Genomic DNA, 18,042 nt, shown 5'->3' with positions numbered 1-18,042 from the left:
ATTCCAGACCCCATGAAGTCTCATGGCATCAGCATGGGCAAAATCTTGCTGATTACCACATACTGTCCTCCCTTGGCTGATGAATCAATACTCCTCCATGTTGAACAACCCGTGGAGAAAGCAATGAGGATGGCAGAAACACATCCTCTGGCTGGGGGATTTCAATGTATGCCACCAAAAGTGGCTTGGCAGCAGTACTACTAATTGAGCTGGTTGGGTCCTAAAGGACATAGCTACTAGACTGGGTCTATGGCAAGTGATGAGTAAACCAACAAGAGGGAAAAACATTCTGGACCTCATCCTTGCCATTCTGCTGGCTGCAGGTGAATCCATCCATGTCAGTATCAGTAAGAGTGACCATTTCACAATTCTTGTGGAGCCAAGATCCCACCTTTACATTAAGAACACCGTCTGTTGTGTTGTGTGGCACTATCATCATGTTAAATGGGATAGACTTTGAATAGATCTAGCAACTCAAGACTTGGCACCCATGAGGAGCTGTGGACAATCAGCAGCTGAAGAATTGTGCTCCAAGGCAATCTGGTACCTCATGGCGCAGCCTTCACTATTACCTTCAAACCAAGGGATCAATGGAGAGTGCAGGATGGCATGCCAGGAGCAGCACCAGGCTTACCTGAAAATGGGATGTCAGCCTGGTCAAGCTACCAAACCGGATCATTTGCATGCCAAACAACATTAGCAACAAGTGATAGAGTTAAGTGATTTCACAACCAGTAAATCAGATCTAAGCTCTGTAGTCCTGCTACATCTAGTCCTGAATGATGGTGGACAATTAAACAACTCACTGAAAAATGCAGCTCCACAAATATCTCCATCCTCAATGATTTGAAGAGCCCAGCACAACAGTGCAAAAGGTAAGGTTGAAGCATTTACAGCAATCTTAAACCAGAAGTGCCGAGTGGATGATCCATCTTGGCCTCCTCCAGTGGTCCCCAGCAGTACAGCTAGCGGTCTTCAACCAATTTGATTCACCCCAAGTAATATCAAGAAATAGTTGGAAGCATTAGATATTCTGGCAATATTACTGAAAACTTGTGCTCCAGAACTTGCTGCGCCCCTAGCAAAGCTGTTAAGCGTACAATTACAACAGTGGCATCTTTTTTTTTCTTTTTAAGGTGACTCTAATCTCTTGGCTTTTTTTTTCCCTTTTTTTTTCCTTACTCCCACAAAACCACCTAACTGCGGTAGAACAGTGGCATCTACTTGACAATGTGGAAAATTGCCCAGGTAAGTCCAGTACTTAGAAAGCAAGACAAATTCATTTCGGCCGATTACTGCCCAATCAGTCTACTTTTGATCACCAGTAAAGTGATGGAAGGTGTCATCAACAGTGCTCAGCAATAACCTAGCAGTGATGCCCAATTTGAGTTCTACCAGGGTCACTTTGCTTCTGACCTTGTTACAGCCTTGGTTGAAACATGGACAAATCAAAACTGAATTCTAGTGATGAAATGATAGTGACAACCCTTGAATCAAGGCCGAATTTGACTGTGGCCTTAGCAAAACTGGAATCAGTGGAAATCAGGCAGAAAACTCTGGTGGTTGGAGTCATACCTGGCACTTGGGAGATGGTTGTGGTTGTTGAGGTCAGTCACCTCGGCTCCATGACATCTTTGCAGGAGTTCCTCAGGATAATGTTCTTCGCCCAAACGTCTTCAGATGCCTCATCAATTGACCTTCCCTCCATCATATGGTCAGAAGTGGGGATTTTTACCAATGACTGCACAATGTTCAGCATCATTTGAGACTCCTGACTTGTGATTTTTGCTGCCTCAAAGTACCAGGTGCAATTTCAACCTCTGGCAACTGTCTGAACGGAGTTTGCACATTCTACCCATGTATGTGCGAGTTTCTTCCGGGTTTTCCAGTTTCATTCCACAGTCCAAAGATATGCAGGTTAGGTAAATTAGCCATGGGAAATGCAAGGTTACAGGGAGAGAATAGGGGGGTGAGTCTAGGTGTGATGCTCTTTGGAGGGTTGGTGTGGATGCAAAAGGAAAGGCAAGGACTGATTAGGGATAGTCAACATGGTTTTGTGCGTGAGAAATCATGTCTCACAAACTTGAATGAGTTTTTTGAGGAAGTAACAAAGAGGGGTAGAGGGCAGAGGGGTAGATGTGATCTATATAGACTTCAGTAAGGCATTCGACAAGGTTCCCCATGGGAGAGTGATTAGCAAGTTTAGATCTCACGGAATACAGGAGGAACTAGCCATTTGGATACAGAACTGGCTCAAAGGTAGAAGACAGAGGGTGGTGGTGGAGGGTTGTTTTTCAGACTGGAGGCCTGTGACCAGTGGAGCGCCATAAGGATCGGTGCTGGGTCCCCTACTTTTTATCATTTACATAAATGATTTGGATGCAAGCATAACAGGTATAGTTAGTAAGTTTGCAGATGACACCAAAATGGAGGTGTAGCGGACAGTAAAGAGGGTTACCTCTGATTACAACAGGATCTGGACCAGATGGGCCAATGGGCTGAGATGTGGTAGATGGAATTTAATTCAGGTAAATGCGAGGTGCTGCATTTTGGGAAAGCAAATCTTAGCAGGACTTATACACTTAATGGTAAGGTCCTAGGGAGTGTTGCTGACCAAAGAGACCTTGGAGTGCAGGTTCATAGCTCCTTGAAAGTGGAGTCGCAGGTAGACAGGATAGTGAAGAAGTCGTTTGGTATGTTTTCCTGTATTGGTCAGAGTATTGAGTACAGGAGTTGGGAGGTCATGTTGTGGCTGTACAGGACATTGGTTAGGCCACTGTTGGAATATTGCGGGCAATTCTGGTCTACTTCCTATTGGAAAGATGTTGTGAAACTTGAAAGGGTTTAGAAAAGACTTACAAGGATGTTGCCAGGGTCGGAGGATTTGAACTATAGGGAGAGGCTGAACAGGCTGGGGCTGTTTTCCCTGGAGCGTCGGAGGCTGAGGGGTGACCTTATAGAGGTTTACAAAATTATGAGGGGGAGGAATAGGGTAAATAGGCAAAGTCTTTTCCCTGGGGCCGGGGAGTCCAGAAGTAGAGGGCATAGGTTTAGGGTGAGAGGGGAAAGATATAAAAGGAACCTACGGGGCAACTGTTTCACACACAGGATGGTCCGGGTATGGAATGAGCTGCCAGAGGAAGTGGTGAAGGCTGGTACAATTGCAACATTTAAGAGGCATTTGGATAGGTATATGAACAGGAAGGGTTTGGAGGGATATGGACCAGGTGCTGGCAGGTGGGACTAGATTGGGTTGGAATGTCTGGTCGGCATGGACAGGTTGGACCGAAGGCTCTGTTTCCATGCTGTACATTTCAATGACTCCATAAGAGGCCGAATAGCCTACTTCCACATTGTAGTGATTCTATGATCCTCAGGTACTGAAGCAGTCCATGTTCAAATGCAGCAACAGCTGGATGTTCTCTATGCTTGGGCTGATACATGTCAAGTAACATTCACACCACAAAGGCCAGGCTGTGATCATCTCCAAGAAGAATTCTGCAGCTAGTAACTCACCACCTGATTCTCCAAAACATGTGTACCATCTAAAAGACACAACTCAGGAGGGTGATAGAATACTCCCCAATTGCCTGGATGAACATAGCTCCAACACCACTCAAAACAATTGACACCATCAAAGACAAATCAACCTGCATCCATTCCCCCCGCCACTGATGCTCAGTATGTACTATCTACAGTTGCACTGCAGAAATTCACCAAAGTACCTTAGATGGAACCTTCCAAACCCATGACCACTTCCATCTTGAAGGACAAGGGCAACAAATACATGGGAACATCACCATTTGAAAGTTCTCCATCAAGTCACTCACCAAATGACTTTGAAATATATCTCAGTTTCTTCACAGTCGCTGGATCAAAATCCTGGAATTCCATCCCTAAGGGCATTGTGGGTCTACCTACAGCACAAGGGTGGTTCAAGAAGGCAGCTCACCTTTTCAAGGGCAACTAGGTTTGGGCAATAAACACTGGTCAGCCAGCAATGCCCAGTTTCCATAAGTGAATTTTTAAAAAAAATTAAACTCTAATAACCAAGCAATCGTCTTTTGTGCTAGGTATGACTTCAACTAGCAGAGAGTTTTCCCCTGATTTGCATTGACTCCAGGTTTACTAGGTTTCCCTGATGTCAAGGGCAATCATTCTCCGCTCAACTCTGGTGTTCAGTTGTTTTCTCCATGTTTGGGCTAGAGCTGTAATGAGTATCAGTGAGCAGGTTTTTACCTTTGCTGTTAATGCATTTTCGATGATTCCTTTCGTCATTAATGCTGATAATCAGAATGGCTTAATAACTGATAACTGGCTGGGTTGGTTTTGTCCTGCTTTTGTGTACAGGGCATATCTGGACAATTTTCCACATTGCTGGTTGGATGCCAGTGTTAAAGCTGTACAGAATCAATTCGGATAGAGGTGCAGCTGGTTCTGATGCACTTCTCTTTGGCACTATTGCTGGAATGTTGTCAGGGACCGTAACCTTTGAAGTATTCACTGCCTTCAGCTGTGGAATGAATCAAATTAGTTGAAGATCAGAATCTGTGATGATAAGGGCCTCAGGCAGAGGCTAATTTGAATCACACACTCAACAGAAATGCCTAAAGCTGGATGCAAATATTTTTTATACATTTATGGGACGGTTGTTGCCGGCTTGGCCAGAATGTATTATTCTTCCCTAGTTGCACTAGAAATTGGAGGGGAGCTGTCTTTTTGAACCATTGCAGTTGTTAGGATGCAGAGATACCCACAACGCTGTTAGGAAGAAAGTTCTAAGATTTTGAACCATTGACAGTGAAGAAATGACAATATAGCTCCAAGTCAGGATGGTGTGTGACTTAGAGGAAATCTTGTTTCAGCCTCCTGAATCATCTGAGGAACAACTCCCTCCTGTTGTCTAAATCATCCACCACCATTCATGACCAAAGGCAGCAGAAGTGCAGAGTTTCGATCTGATCCATTTGTTGTGGGATTGCTTAGCCCTGCCTATCACTAGTGCCATTTAGCATGGATTGTAGTTTTCCAGATTGAGACACCATTTTTAAGTATGCCTGTTATGGCATGACCGCCTGCACTTTTCAGCAAGGATTGATCTCCTGGTTTGATGATTATGTTGAATGAGAGATATGCTGGGCCATGACATTACTGATTGTTGTTGAATATCATTCTTCTGCTGTTGCTCATAGCCCATAGTACCTCATCAGTACTGTTTTAAGTTGCGAGATCTGTTCAAAGTCTGTCCCATTTAGCACAGTGATAGTGCTACGAAGCATGATAGTGGGTATCATCAAGGTAAAGATAAGACTTTGTGTGGTGATTGTGGCATTTTTTCCAGTTCTAATACTTGGTGGCATTTGCACTCTACCAATATGTGGCACTGTGTAAAGGCTGTTTGTGATAGTTCACTGTCACCAATCTTCTTTTATCTTTAAGTCTGTCGCATGATTAGTGGTAGAGGTAGACTCCCATGAAGTATTCACTAAAGAGGTTCTGATCTTAGATTACAAAAGGTTGCTTGCATGATAGCAATAAGTATAATTACATATAGTCAGACATAATTACTAGGATCTTAGGGAGGTGGTACAATTAATCTGTGCTCTCTGATTGAATAGAACACTTGCCTCCACAAACTATGGGACATTAGTAGAATGAGTATTGATATCTGAGTGTAACATGAGCATTGATACCTCAAAACCATTACCAACTAACTGGTCAGCACTGCTGCCTCACAGTGCCAAGGACCCAGGTTTGATTCCACCCTCAGGTGACTGTCTGCATGGAGTTTGCACATTTTCTCCATGTCCGCGTTCCTTCAAGTGCTCTGGTTTCCTCCCACATTCCAAAGATGTGGAGGTTAGGTAGATTGACTATGCTAAATTGCCCATAGTGTCCAGGGATGTGTAGGTTAGTTGGATTAGCCATAGAAAATGAAGGGTTACAGGGATAGAGTAGGATCTGGGTGGGAGCCTCTTTGGAGGGTCAATGTGTGCTCGATGGACTGAATCGTCTGCTTTCAAACTGTTTCTGTGATGTGTATAATTATAATTCATTCACCATCATCTCACCTTCATCCCGGCCCTCGCCACTAAGTTGTCTTAGGTCATCAATGTTGATGGTCTGGATAGTTCCTTCTTGTTCTCTTTGGATTTAGAAGAATGGTAGGTCTCTTCCTTGAGGACAAATAACCCTGGTTGTAATCTGTGAATCATTTCTCCACTGGAGGATCTTTTATCACTCAGAATATCCTTTGTGGAGGACACTGTTATTGGTCCATTATCTTGCCTGGAAGACCTTTGATATCCTGAATTTCTATCCTGGAAGACAACTGCTCTATTGAAATAAATACTTCCTTGTATCATCCTAGGTCACTGAGCAGAGCATTAGTCATTGGGGACTCCATAGTTGGGGGACAGATAGGAGGTTCTGTGCGAACGAGAGAGAATCATGGTTGGGATGTGTTGTTTCCCCAGTGCCAGGTTCCGTGATGTCTCGGATCGTGTTTTTGGGATCCTTGAGGGGGAGGGGGAGCAGCCCCAAGTATTGGTCCACGTTGGTATTAATGAGATAGGTAGGAAAAGGGACGGGGATTTAAGGCAGAAATTCAGGGAGCTAGGATGGAAGCTAAGAGCTGGACAAGCAGAGTTGTTATCTCTTGTTTGTTGCCCGTGCCATGTGCTAGTGAGGCGAGGAATAGGGAGAAAGAGGGGTTGAACACATGGCTACAGGGATGGTGCAGGAGGTAGGGTTTTGGATCTCTGGATAATTGGGGTGGGTGGGATTTCGACAAACAGGATGGTCTGCACCTGAACCAGAGGGGCACCAATATCCTGGGGGGAAATTTATTAATGCTATTTGGAAGGGTTTAAACTAATTCAGTAGGGGATGGGAACCTAAATTGTAGTTCCAGTGTCTAGGAGGTTGAGAGTAGTGAGGTCAGAAATGAGGTTTCAAGGTCGCAAGAGTTCACCGGCAAGCAGGAAGGTGGTTTGAAGTGTGGCTACCTCAATGCCAGGAGCACCTGGTGGGTGAACATACAGCATGGGTTGGTACCTGGGACTTCGATGTTGTGACCATTTTGGAGACATAGAGCAGGGACAGGAATGATTGTTGCAGGTTCCAGATGTTTCAGTAAGAACAGTGAAGATGATAAAAGAGGGGGGAGGAATGACATTGCTAGTCAAGGACAGTATTACATAGCAGAAAGCGGCACTGATGGCTCAGTGGTTCAATTGGATTCAATTCCTGCCTCGGCAACTGTCTGTGTGGAGTTTGCACATTCTCCCTGTGTCTGCATGGGTTTCCTCCAGATGCTCCGGTTTCCTCCCACAGTCCGAAGATGTGCAGGTTAGTGAATTGGCCATGCTAAATTGCCCGTAGTGTTAGGTGCATTAGTCAGGGGTGAATGTAGGGGAATGGGTCTGGGTGGGTTGCTCTTCGGAGGGTCGGTGTGGACTTGTTGGGCCGAAGGGCCTGTTTCCACACTGTAGGAAATCCAATCTAATCTAAAGGATACTGAGGACTTGTCTACTGAGGTAGTATGGGCTGAGATTAGAAACCAGAAAGGAGGTTACCCCATTGGGAGTTTTTTATAAGCCTCCAAATAGTTCCAGAGATGTAGATGAAAGGATAGCAAAGATATTTCTAGGAAGGAGCGAGAGTAACCGTGTAATTGATATGGAGGGGCTTTAACTTTCCAAATATCAACTGGAAATACAATAGTTCAAGTACTTTAGATGGGTCAGCTTTTGTCCAATGTGTGCAGGATGGTTTCCTGACACAGTATGTAGACAAGCCAACAAGGGGTGAGGCCACATTGGATTTGGTACTGGGTAATAAACATGGCCAGGTGTTAGATTTGGAGGTAGGTGAACACTTTGGTGATAGTGACCCCAATTTGATTATGTTTACTTTAGTGACGGAAAGGAATAGGTATATAAAGCAGGGCAAGAGTTATTGCAGGGGAAAGGCAATTATGATGCGATTAGGCAAGATTTAGGATGCATAGGATGAGGAAACAAACTGCAGGGGATGGGCACAATTGAAATGTGGAGCTTATTCAAGGAACAGTTACTGTGTGTCCTTGATAAGTATGTACCTGTCAAGTAGGGAGGAAGTGGTTGAGTGAGGGAACTGTGGTTTATTAAAGTTGCATCTCTTGTCAAGAGGAAGAAGAAGGCTTCTTCTTGGCAGTGTCCTGGATTGGTAGATGTGGGTCTGACTCTAATGGATCATTTCGGTTTATCTCCTTTGGTTAGGCTGGACATCTTCAATCATCTTTTGTGATTGACTGGTAAAGTCAACATTTTGAGATTCTCTGTCATGTTACTGAAAGGCTGTTGACAGCATTCTTTCTGTCATTGTTTCAATGTCTTTTCCTCTTAACAAATTGGTCAGTACCAGTTTGTGCAGTGTCTGGATAGCTGTTTGCTTCTGGGCTAGTTGTTCTGTGGGAGGATGTTGATCTCCTTCAGGTCTTCCGACAAAGATGTCTTCCAACAAATCTTCCGACATATGCATCTGGCTCAAAAGTGGAAATGCTTGATTGCAAACATCCTCAATTCTCTTGTGTGCTTTGCATTATAATGTAACTTGTTGCATTCCTATGCTTCTTATGGTGTGGGCTATTCAGCCATACAACACTTGTTCCTATATCAAGTACAAAATCAATGGGATGTCTATTGTTGTAGGAGAAAGTGAGGACTGCATTCCTGAAGAAGGGCTTATGCCCGAAACGTCTATTCTCCTGTTCCTTGGATGCTGCCTGGCCTGCTGCGCTTTTCCAGCAACACATTTTCGGCTTCGTGTCTATTGTTGTAGGCAAGAACTGTGTTTTCTGACTCAACTGGTTTAGTTAGTTACCCAAGGAATGTCTCGGGTATCTTCTGCAGTGGTGGTATATTATCAAATGCATGTATTTTTTCTAATGATGGTGGATATTCAATTCTATTTCATTACATTTGTGATAACCAGTACTTCTGGTGTTCGGAAACCATGGCTTACTTTGGTACACCTTTGACAGGTGATCTACAGTTTTGCAAATGTAGCATTTCTTCATGATAACTGGACATTATTATGTTTGAGAGCCTTTGTTTCCCTGCAATGCTGATGCTGATTTCTAGCATCAGGTGTTTGGCTAGTACTCTGTATGGTCTTGTCGCATGCCTTTTTACAGTCTCCATACCTTATGAAGTTAATAGACACTGTTGCCCTGTTGAGATTGTATTTTTTTTCCTATCAGAATCTTTCTGGATTCTTCTTCCAGTAACTTTCTTCAAAATTAAATCATCCCTGGGCTGTAAGAAATCTGATAAAGTTTCATCAAGAATTCCAATAAAAAAGCCTGTCTCTTATGATTCCTGATTTCAAAGCTCCATATTAGTAGTGGTATTAAACTCAAAGAAAAGATATAAAATTTTGCAAAAGTAGGTGGCAAGTCAGAGATTGGAAAAAATATATATTAAAAAAAAACAACTTTAATAAGAAGGGAAAAAATAGAGTATGAGAGAGAGTTATACAAGAATGTAAAAATAGTTAGAAAAAGTTTCTTCAGACATTTAAAAAAGAAAAGGATAACAAAGTGTTGGTCCTAAAGAAAATGGGGAATTAGTAATGGAGGATAAAGAGATGGCAGAAGAATTGAATGGATATTTTACATATGTCTTCACTAGAGAAGAGGTACGTAGCACTCCAGAAGTGGTAACTCAGGAATTGAAAAGGAGGAAGGAACTCAAGAAAATTACAGTTACCCAGGATGTAAGTACTGATGCAAATTGTTGGAACTGTGAGTTGACAAGATCCCAGATCATAATGGATTTCATTCTACTGTCATAAAAGAAGTAGCTAATGAAATAGTTGATGCATTGTTTTTAATTTTCCAAAGCCCATTAGATTCAGGGAAAGTTTCTTTTAAATTGGAAAATAGCTAATCTAACTCCTGTATCCTAAAGAAGGAAGGAGGCAGAAAGCAAAAAACTATAAGCCAATTAGCTTAATATTGTCATAGGGAAAATGTTAGAAGCCATTATAAAAAACAAAGTTAAAAATCACATTACACCAGGTTATAGTCCAACAGGTTTAATTGGAAGCACACTAGCTTTCAATTAAACCTGTTGGACTATAACCTGGTGTAATGTGATTTTTAACTTTATACACCCCGGTCCAACACCGGCATCTCCAAATCATTATTATAAACAGTATGACATGGCATCTGGATAAAGTCAAAACAATCTGGCAGAGCCAATATGGTTTTGTCAAAGGGAAATCATGTTTACCTAACATATTGGAAATCTTTTGAAGAAGTAACTTCTGCTGTGAGTAAAGGGAAACCAGTGGATATGTTTAGATTTCCAGAGGCATTTGATAAGTTGCCACATCAAAGGTTATTGCGGAAAATAAAGGCTCATCATGTAGGGAATAATTTATTGGCATGGTTGGAAGATTGACTTGTTAACAGGAAGCAGAGAGCAGAAATAAATGGGTCTTTTTCAGGCTGGCAGGATGTCATGAGTGGTGTGCCACAGGGGTCAGTTCTGGGCTTCCAATCTTTATAGTTTATGTAAATCATTTGGATGAAGGAATCAGAGGTATGATAGCTAATTTTACTGATGGCACAAAGATAAGTAGGAAACTGAGTTGTGAAGGGGATATAAGGAACCTACAAAGAAATGAGGTTAAATGACTGGGCAGAGATCTGGCAAATGTGGCAAAATGTGAAATTGTTCACTTTGGCAGAAAGAATTAAAAAAAATACTATATAAATTATTTGGATGTGAAACATAGGAGGTATGGTTAGTAAGTTTACAGATGACATCAAAATTGGAGGTATAGTGGACACTGAATAAGATTACCTCCAAGTACAACATGATCTTGATCAAAAGGGCTAAGGAGTGGCAGATGGAATTTAATTTCAGTAAATGAGATGCTGCATTTTGGAAAAGCAAATCAGGGCAAGACTGATACACTTAATGGTGAGGTCCTGGGGAGTGTTGCTGAACAAAGCAACCTTGAAGTGCAGATTCATAGTTCCTTGAAATTGGAATTGCAGGTAGATAAGATAGAGGAGAAGGTGTTTAGTATGCTTGCCTTTATTGGTCTGAGCATTGAGCATTGAGCATTGGATTTGGGAGGTCATGTTGCAGCTGTACAGGACAATGGTTAGGCCACTTTTGGAATATTGCATGCAATTCTGGTCTCCTTCCAAAAGGAAGGATGTTGTGAAACTTGACAGGGTTTTGAAAAGGATTACAAGGATGTTGCCGGGGTTGGGGATGTGAGCTATAGGGAGATCTGAATAGGCTGAGGCTGTTTTCCCTGGCGCATTGGAGGCTGAGGGGTGACCTTATAGGGGTTTATAAAATCATGAGGGGCATGGATAGGGTGAATAGACAAGGTCTTTTCCCTGGTGTGGGGGAGTCCAGAACTAGAGGGCATAGGTTTAAGGTGAGAGTGGAAATATTTAAAAGGGGTCTAAGGGGCAGAGGGTGGTATGTGTATGGAATGAGCTGCCAGAGGAAGTGGTGGGGAGGCTGGTACAATTACAACATTTAAAAGACCATCTGGATGGGTATATGAATAGGAAGGATTTGGAGAGATGTGGGCCAAATGCTGACAAGTAGGATTAGATTTATCTAAGATATCTGGTCAGCATGGACAAGTTTGACTGAAGAGTCTGTTTCCATACTGTACATCTCTATGACTCTATATAAATAGTGAGAGCTTAAGAGATGTAGAGAGATTCGGGTGTTATAGTAAACAAATCACAGAAGGTTGGTATGCAGGTACAGCAAGTTATCAGGAAAGCTACTAGAATGTTATGATTTATTTAAGCGGCATGGAATGCAATACTATAGAAATTAAGGTTCAGTTTTACAGAGCATTGTTGAGACTGCATCTGGAGTTCTGTGTACAGTATTGGTCAGCATACTTATGGAACGATGTTCATACATTAGAAGCAGTTCACGCACGACTAAAATTTGGAATTTGCAAAATGCCTTATGAGGAAAGGTTAGGCCTGCATCCTCTGGAGGTTGGAATAGTCAAAGGCAACTTAGTTGAGTCACAAGATACAAAATCCTGAGGGGACTTGACCAGGTAGATGTTGAAAGCATGTTTTGTTTTGTGGGAGATTCGAGAACTAGAGATCACAGTTTAAATTTAAGGGATTTCCTATTTAAAACTGGAATGAGGAAATGTTTTCCTCTGAGCATTGTGAGTCTTTGGAATTCCCTTTCCCAGGATGGATTCTGCATCCCTGCTGTGGATGCAGAATCTTTAAATATTTTTAAGGCAGAAATAGATTCTTGATTTGGGAATGAAAGATTATTATGAATATGCAGGAATGTAGAGTTGAGGTGAAAATCTGATCAGACGTGCTATTATTGAATAGCAGAATAAGCTTAAAGGGCCAAGTGACCTACTCTTGTTTCTTGTTCATATAATCACAGTTTTGCAGTAATCTGTGGAGATTTGAAATGCAATTTTCTATGCATCTCCTGAAAACTGAACTGCAAAATTTTGCTCTTTGTCCTTAAGGTGATGAATTATCAAAAGGTTTTCAGATATCTTCCAAAGTGTTCGTAATCTATTTGATGCTTTGTCTCTTAATAACATGATCTACTATCTAGTTCTTTTGATATGATGTATATTCACTTGCTCAGCTTTAGTCTTCAGATTTAATTTTGAGCTAATGTATCTCGAGAACTGTCACCTCCGTGAAGAACAATTTGTGTCCTGCCTGATCCTTCTCAGACCTTTAACCTGATATTTAATCATTCGTACTAATAAATCTTATTACTGCACAGATATCTTAAATCTGTATAATTTTAATATTGATTTAAATAAGATGTTAATCTCATGTTACTGCAATCACCAATAGTTTTAAACTGAACAACTGGAGCTTCTTAGACTTACTATATCCAAGCTTCTTAATTTGTTTCTTTGCATTATTGCATCTTTGCACTGCTTACTGAATTTCCCTGCTTTGAGTTTTCAGACTATTTTTAACAAACAAAATGGTGGTTACACATTCATTCTAGGATGATCCTTCCTTCAGCAGCCAAGATGGAGTTTCCCATATCTTCCTGGAAAAATAAATGTTTTCCTGTCTTTCCAGACAACATCAAGCAATTTCCTATACAGGAATGTTTAAATAAAGTTCTATGGCTGCCACGTTTATAAAATTAGAGTTCTGATCCTTTTAAATCTTCATTTTTTTTTCCTGATTTCTTCTTATGCTAGACTTTTTTCACTACATTTCTTTAAATTTGCCCATTTTCAGTCTAAATAGCTTGAGGCTTTCTTGATTCTGTAGGCCCAGACTAAATTTATTTCTGGCTCTTCCAATTTTTCTTGCAGCTGTGCCGTGTAGACCCTAATGTTGATGTTGGTGATGCTCGTTTTTAACTTGGTTTTCTGGTCTTTGTTTTCATAAAGCCATTCCTTTTTCCCTTAGGGATCTCTAACTTTACCTCCTGGAGCAAAATGGAAATTTTGGGTGAATAAAATAGAACAGTACAACAACAACAGCAGCAGTAGAATACTTTGATCAGTAACATTGTACATTATAATATGAAGATTAATGTCCATTTCGAGAACTTTAAAGATAGCCTACAATTTCAAAGTATTGGGGCAGCAAACTAGTATGGGATAATTAAATTCTGAATAGCTGAATTCCTATTCAACATTTTGCATTCTTTAAATTTTGGCTCAGAGAGATACGGAAACAGACCCTTCAGTCCAACTCGTCTATGCCAACCAGATATCCTAACCTAATCTAATCCCATTTGCCAGCACTTGGCCCATATCCCTCTAAACCCTTCCTATTCATAGACTCATCCAGAAGCCTTTTAAATGTTGCAATTGTACCAGCTTCACTACTTTCACTGGCAGCTCATTCTATACGTACACTACCCTCTGCATGAAAAGGTTGTCCCTTAGGTCCCTTTTATATCTTTCCCCTTTCACCCTGAACCTATGCCCTCTAGTTCTGGACTCCCCCACCCATGGAAAAGAAAGACTTTGTTTATTTATCCTATCCATGCCCCTCATGATTTTGTAAACCTCTACGAGGTTACCCCTCAGCCTTTGATGCTCGAGGGAAAACACCCCAGCCTATTCAACCTCTCCCTTTAGCTCAAATCCTCCAACCCTGGCAACATCCTTGTAAATCTTTTCTGAACCCTTTCAAGTTTCACAACACCTTTTCGATAGGTAGGAGACCAGAATTGCACGCAATATTCCAACAGTGGCCTAACCAATGTCCTGTACAGCTGCAACATGACCTCCCAACTCCTGTACTCAATATTCTGACCAATAAAGGAAAGCATACCAAACGACTACTTCACGATCCTATCTACCTACGACTCCACTTTCAAGGAGCTATGAACCTGCACTCCAAGGTCTCTTTGTTCAGCAACACTCCCTAGGACCTTACCATTAAGTGTATAAGTCCTGCTAAGATTTGCTTTCCCAAAATGCAGCACCTCCCATTTATCTGAATTAAACTCCATCTGCCACTTCTTAGCCCATTGGCCCATCTGGTCAAGATCCTGTTGTAATCGGAGGTAACCTTCTTTGCTGTCCACTACACCTCCAATTTTGGCGTCATCTGCAAACCGACTAAGTATACCTCCTATGTTCATATCCAAATCATTTATATCAATGACGAAAAATTTTAACTTTCCAAACTTCGACTGGGACTGCCATAGTGTTAAAGGTTTAGATGGAGAGGAATTTCTTAAGTGCGTACAAGACAATTTTCTGATTCAGTATGTGGATATACCTTCCAGAGAAGGTGCAAAACTTGACCTACTCTTTGGAAATAAGGCAGGGCAGTTGACTGAGCTGTCAGTGGGAGAGCTCTTTGAGGCCAGTGACCATAATTCTCACAGCGCCAGAGACCCGGGTTCAATTCCCGCCTTGGGCGACTGACTGTGTGGAGTTTGCACATTCTCCCCGTGTCTGCGTGGGTTTCCTCCAGGTGCTCCGGTTTCCTCTCAGTCCAAAAATGTGCAGGTTAGGTGAATTGGCCACGCTAAATTGCCCATAGTGTTAGATGCAGGGGTAAACGTAGGGGAATGGGTATGGGTGGGTGCGCTTCGGTGGGTCGGTGTGGACTTGTTGGGCCAAAGGGCCTGTTTCCACACTGTAAGTAATCTAATCTAAAATTTTCGAAAGCTGATTTGAGGCAGATGTCGCAGGTAAAGGGACGACTGGAAAATGGGAAGCCTTCAGAAATGAGATAACAAGAATACAGAGAAAGTATATTCCTGTCAGGGTGAAAGGAAAGGCTGGTAGGTATAGTGAATGCTGGATGACTAAAGAAATTGAGGGTTTGGTTAAGAAAAAGAAGGAAGCATGTGTAAGGTATAGACAGGATAGATCGAGAGAATCCTTAGAAGAGTATAAAGGAAGTATACTTAAGAGGGAAATCAGGAGGGAAAAAAGGGGACATGAGATAGCTTTGGCAAATAGAATTAAGGAGAATCCAAAGGGTTTTTACAAATATATTAAGGACCAAAGGGTAACTAGGGAGAGAATAGGGCCCCTCAAAGATCAGCAAGGCGGCCTTTGTGTGCAGCCACAGAAAATGGGGGTGATACTAAATGAATATTTTGCATCAGTATTTACTGTGGGAAAACTCCATCTGCCACTTCAGCCCATCTGGTCCAGATCCTGTTCTAATCTGAGGTAACCCTCTTTGCTGTTTTGGTAAGGTCCAAGGGAGTGTTGCTGAACAAAGAGACCTTGGAGTGCAGGTTCATAGTTCCTTGAAAGTGGAGTCATAGGTAGATAGGATAGTGAAGGCGGCGTTTGTTATGCTTTCCTTTATTGGTCAGAGTATTGAGTACAGGAGTTGGGAGGTCATGTTACAGCTGTACAGGACATTGGTTAGGCCACTGTTGGAATATTGCGTGCAATTCTGGTTTCCTTCTTATCAGAAAGATGTGAAACTTGAAAGAGTTCAGAAAAGATTTACAAAGACGTTGTCAGGGTTGGAGGATTTGAGCTATAGGAAGAGGCTGAACAGGCTGGGGCTGTTTTCCCTGGAGCGGAGGCGGCTGAGGGGTGACATTATAGAGGTTTACAAAATTATGAGGGGTATGGATAGGATAAATAGACAAAGTCTTTTCCCTGGTGCGGGTGTCCAGAACTAGAGGGCATAGGTTTAGGGTGAGAGGTCTCTTTTATATCTTTCTCCTAAGGGGCAACTTTTTCACGCAGAGGGTGGTACGTGTATGGAATGAGCTGCCATAGGATGTAGTGGAGGCTGATATAATTGCAACATTTAAGAGGCATTTGGATGGGTATATGAATAGGAAGGGTTTGGAGGGATATGGGCCGGGTGCTAGCAGGTGGGACTAGATTGGGTTGGGATATTTGGTCGGCGTGGACAGGTTGGACCGAAGGGTCTGTTTCCATGCTGTACATCTCTATGACTCTATGATTCTAAATAGTGGACCCAGCAATGATCCTTGTGGCACTCCACTGGTCACAGGCCTCCAGCCTGAAAAACAACCCTCCACCACCACCCTCTGTCTTCTAGCTTCAAGCCAGTTCTGTATCCAATTGGCTAGTTTTCCTTTTATTCCATGAGATCTAACCTTGCTAATCAGTCTCCCATGGGTAACCTTGTTGAACGCCTTACTGATGTCGATATAGATCACGTCCACCACTCTGCCCTCATCAATCCTCTTTGTTACTTCCTCAAAAAACTCAATCAAGTTTGTGAGACATGATTTCCCACGCACAAAGCCATGTTGACTATCCCTAATCAGTCCTTGCCTTTCCAAATACATGTAAATCCTGTCCCTCAGGGTTCCCTCCAACAACTTGCCCACCACCAACATCATGCTCACTGGTCTATAGTTCTCTGGCTTGTCCTTACCAACTTTTCCCAAATAAGTGACTGAATATTGTGAATTTTTTTCAACTCATCAGGGAGGATTTGTAAATTATAAGTAATACCTGTCCATCCTCAATTATTTTGAAGTGTCTAAAGTAGTAGCCAGGAGAAAGTCTATGGATGTTATTTACATAAACTTTCAGAAGGTATCTGATGAAGTCTCTCATAAGAGAGAGTCAGCTAAAGCTAAAGTTTGTGGAATTAAATTATTAAACTTGGAAATTTGGCTGCAGCAAGAGGCAGAATTGGAATCATGGTGAAGTACTCTAATGGCAGGATGGATGTGACTAATTGTATCCCGATAATGTCTCTAGGGTCTCATTGTATAAAATCTTCAGTAGTTATGCTGTATTATCTATCTAAATAAGGTAACTTATCAACACAAAAAGATAGTGTTGTTATGTTACTGCCTCATCTAATAAAAGAGATAGTGAGAACTAAATAGGTGACTGTAAAACCAAAATGTGGCTCCCAAAAATTAACATGATCAACTACTCCCTATGACCTTTAATTTCCTGAAAGATCAAATATTTGTCCCCCAATTAACTATTCTTAATCATGAAACATCCATATCTCTTTAAGGTATAGACTTCCAACGTTTATAATTCCCCCTCAATAAATACATTTCTTCTCAATCCGAAGTGATCAATCCTTTATTTTGGACTCCACAGGTAAGAAAGGCTACCTCTCAGCATCTATCCTGTCAAGTCTCTTCAGAATCCACAATGTTGCATTTTTCTAAGTTTGTGGTGAGGCTTTGGCTTAGTGGCAATGTCACTGGTCTACTAATCCAAACCTTCTGCTAATATTCTAAAGGGCATAGGCACAAATCCCACCAATTCATCAAAAATTTGGAATTTAAAAAAAAAGGGACTGGCCTAATGGTGATCACAAAACCACTTAATTGGTGCAAAAACCCATCTGGTTCACTAATGCCCTTTAGGGAAGGAAATCTGCCATTCTTACCTGCTCTGGCTTTCATGTGACTCCAGACCCACATATATAGTTGGTTCTTCACCGGTCTGTGGGCAGTTAGGGATGGACAATAAATGTTGACCTAGCAGTAATGTCTACATCCCGTAAAGCGATTTAACAATTACAGATAAATATAGACCCAATTTACTAAGCCTTTC

General features: G+C 41.8%; 1 protein-coding gene across 2 annotated transcripts in view; it reads right to left on the bottom strand.

Moving 5' to 3' along the window:
* The window catches only part of LOC122552986 (transcription factor Ovo-like 2), a 48,373-nt gene that overhangs the window by 7,970 nt on the left and 22,361 nt on the right, over positions 1–18,042 (bottom strand). The window contains exon 5 of one of the 2 annotated variants that reach the window (XR_006312581.2): positions 13,184–13,475. The exons of the other annotated variant lie outside the window; for it this stretch is intronic. The gene's annotated coding sequence lies outside the window, so the exon portion shown is untranslated. Of the gene's footprint in view, positions 1–13,183; positions 13,476–18,042 lie in introns of those variants that run through there. 2 annotated transcript variants of the gene reach the window in all.

The sequence above is a fragment of the Chiloscyllium plagiosum genome, unplaced genomic scaffold, assembly GCF_037043375.1.
Source record: "Chiloscyllium plagiosum isolate Xiang-an unplaced genomic scaffold, Cpla_swu_hap1 HiC_scaffold_10, whole genome shotgun sequence".
Lineage (NCBI taxonomy): Eukaryota > Metazoa > Chordata > Chondrichthyes > Orectolobiformes > Hemiscylliidae > Chiloscyllium > Chiloscyllium plagiosum.
This window is presented reverse-complemented; position numbering and strand designations above follow the sequence as displayed.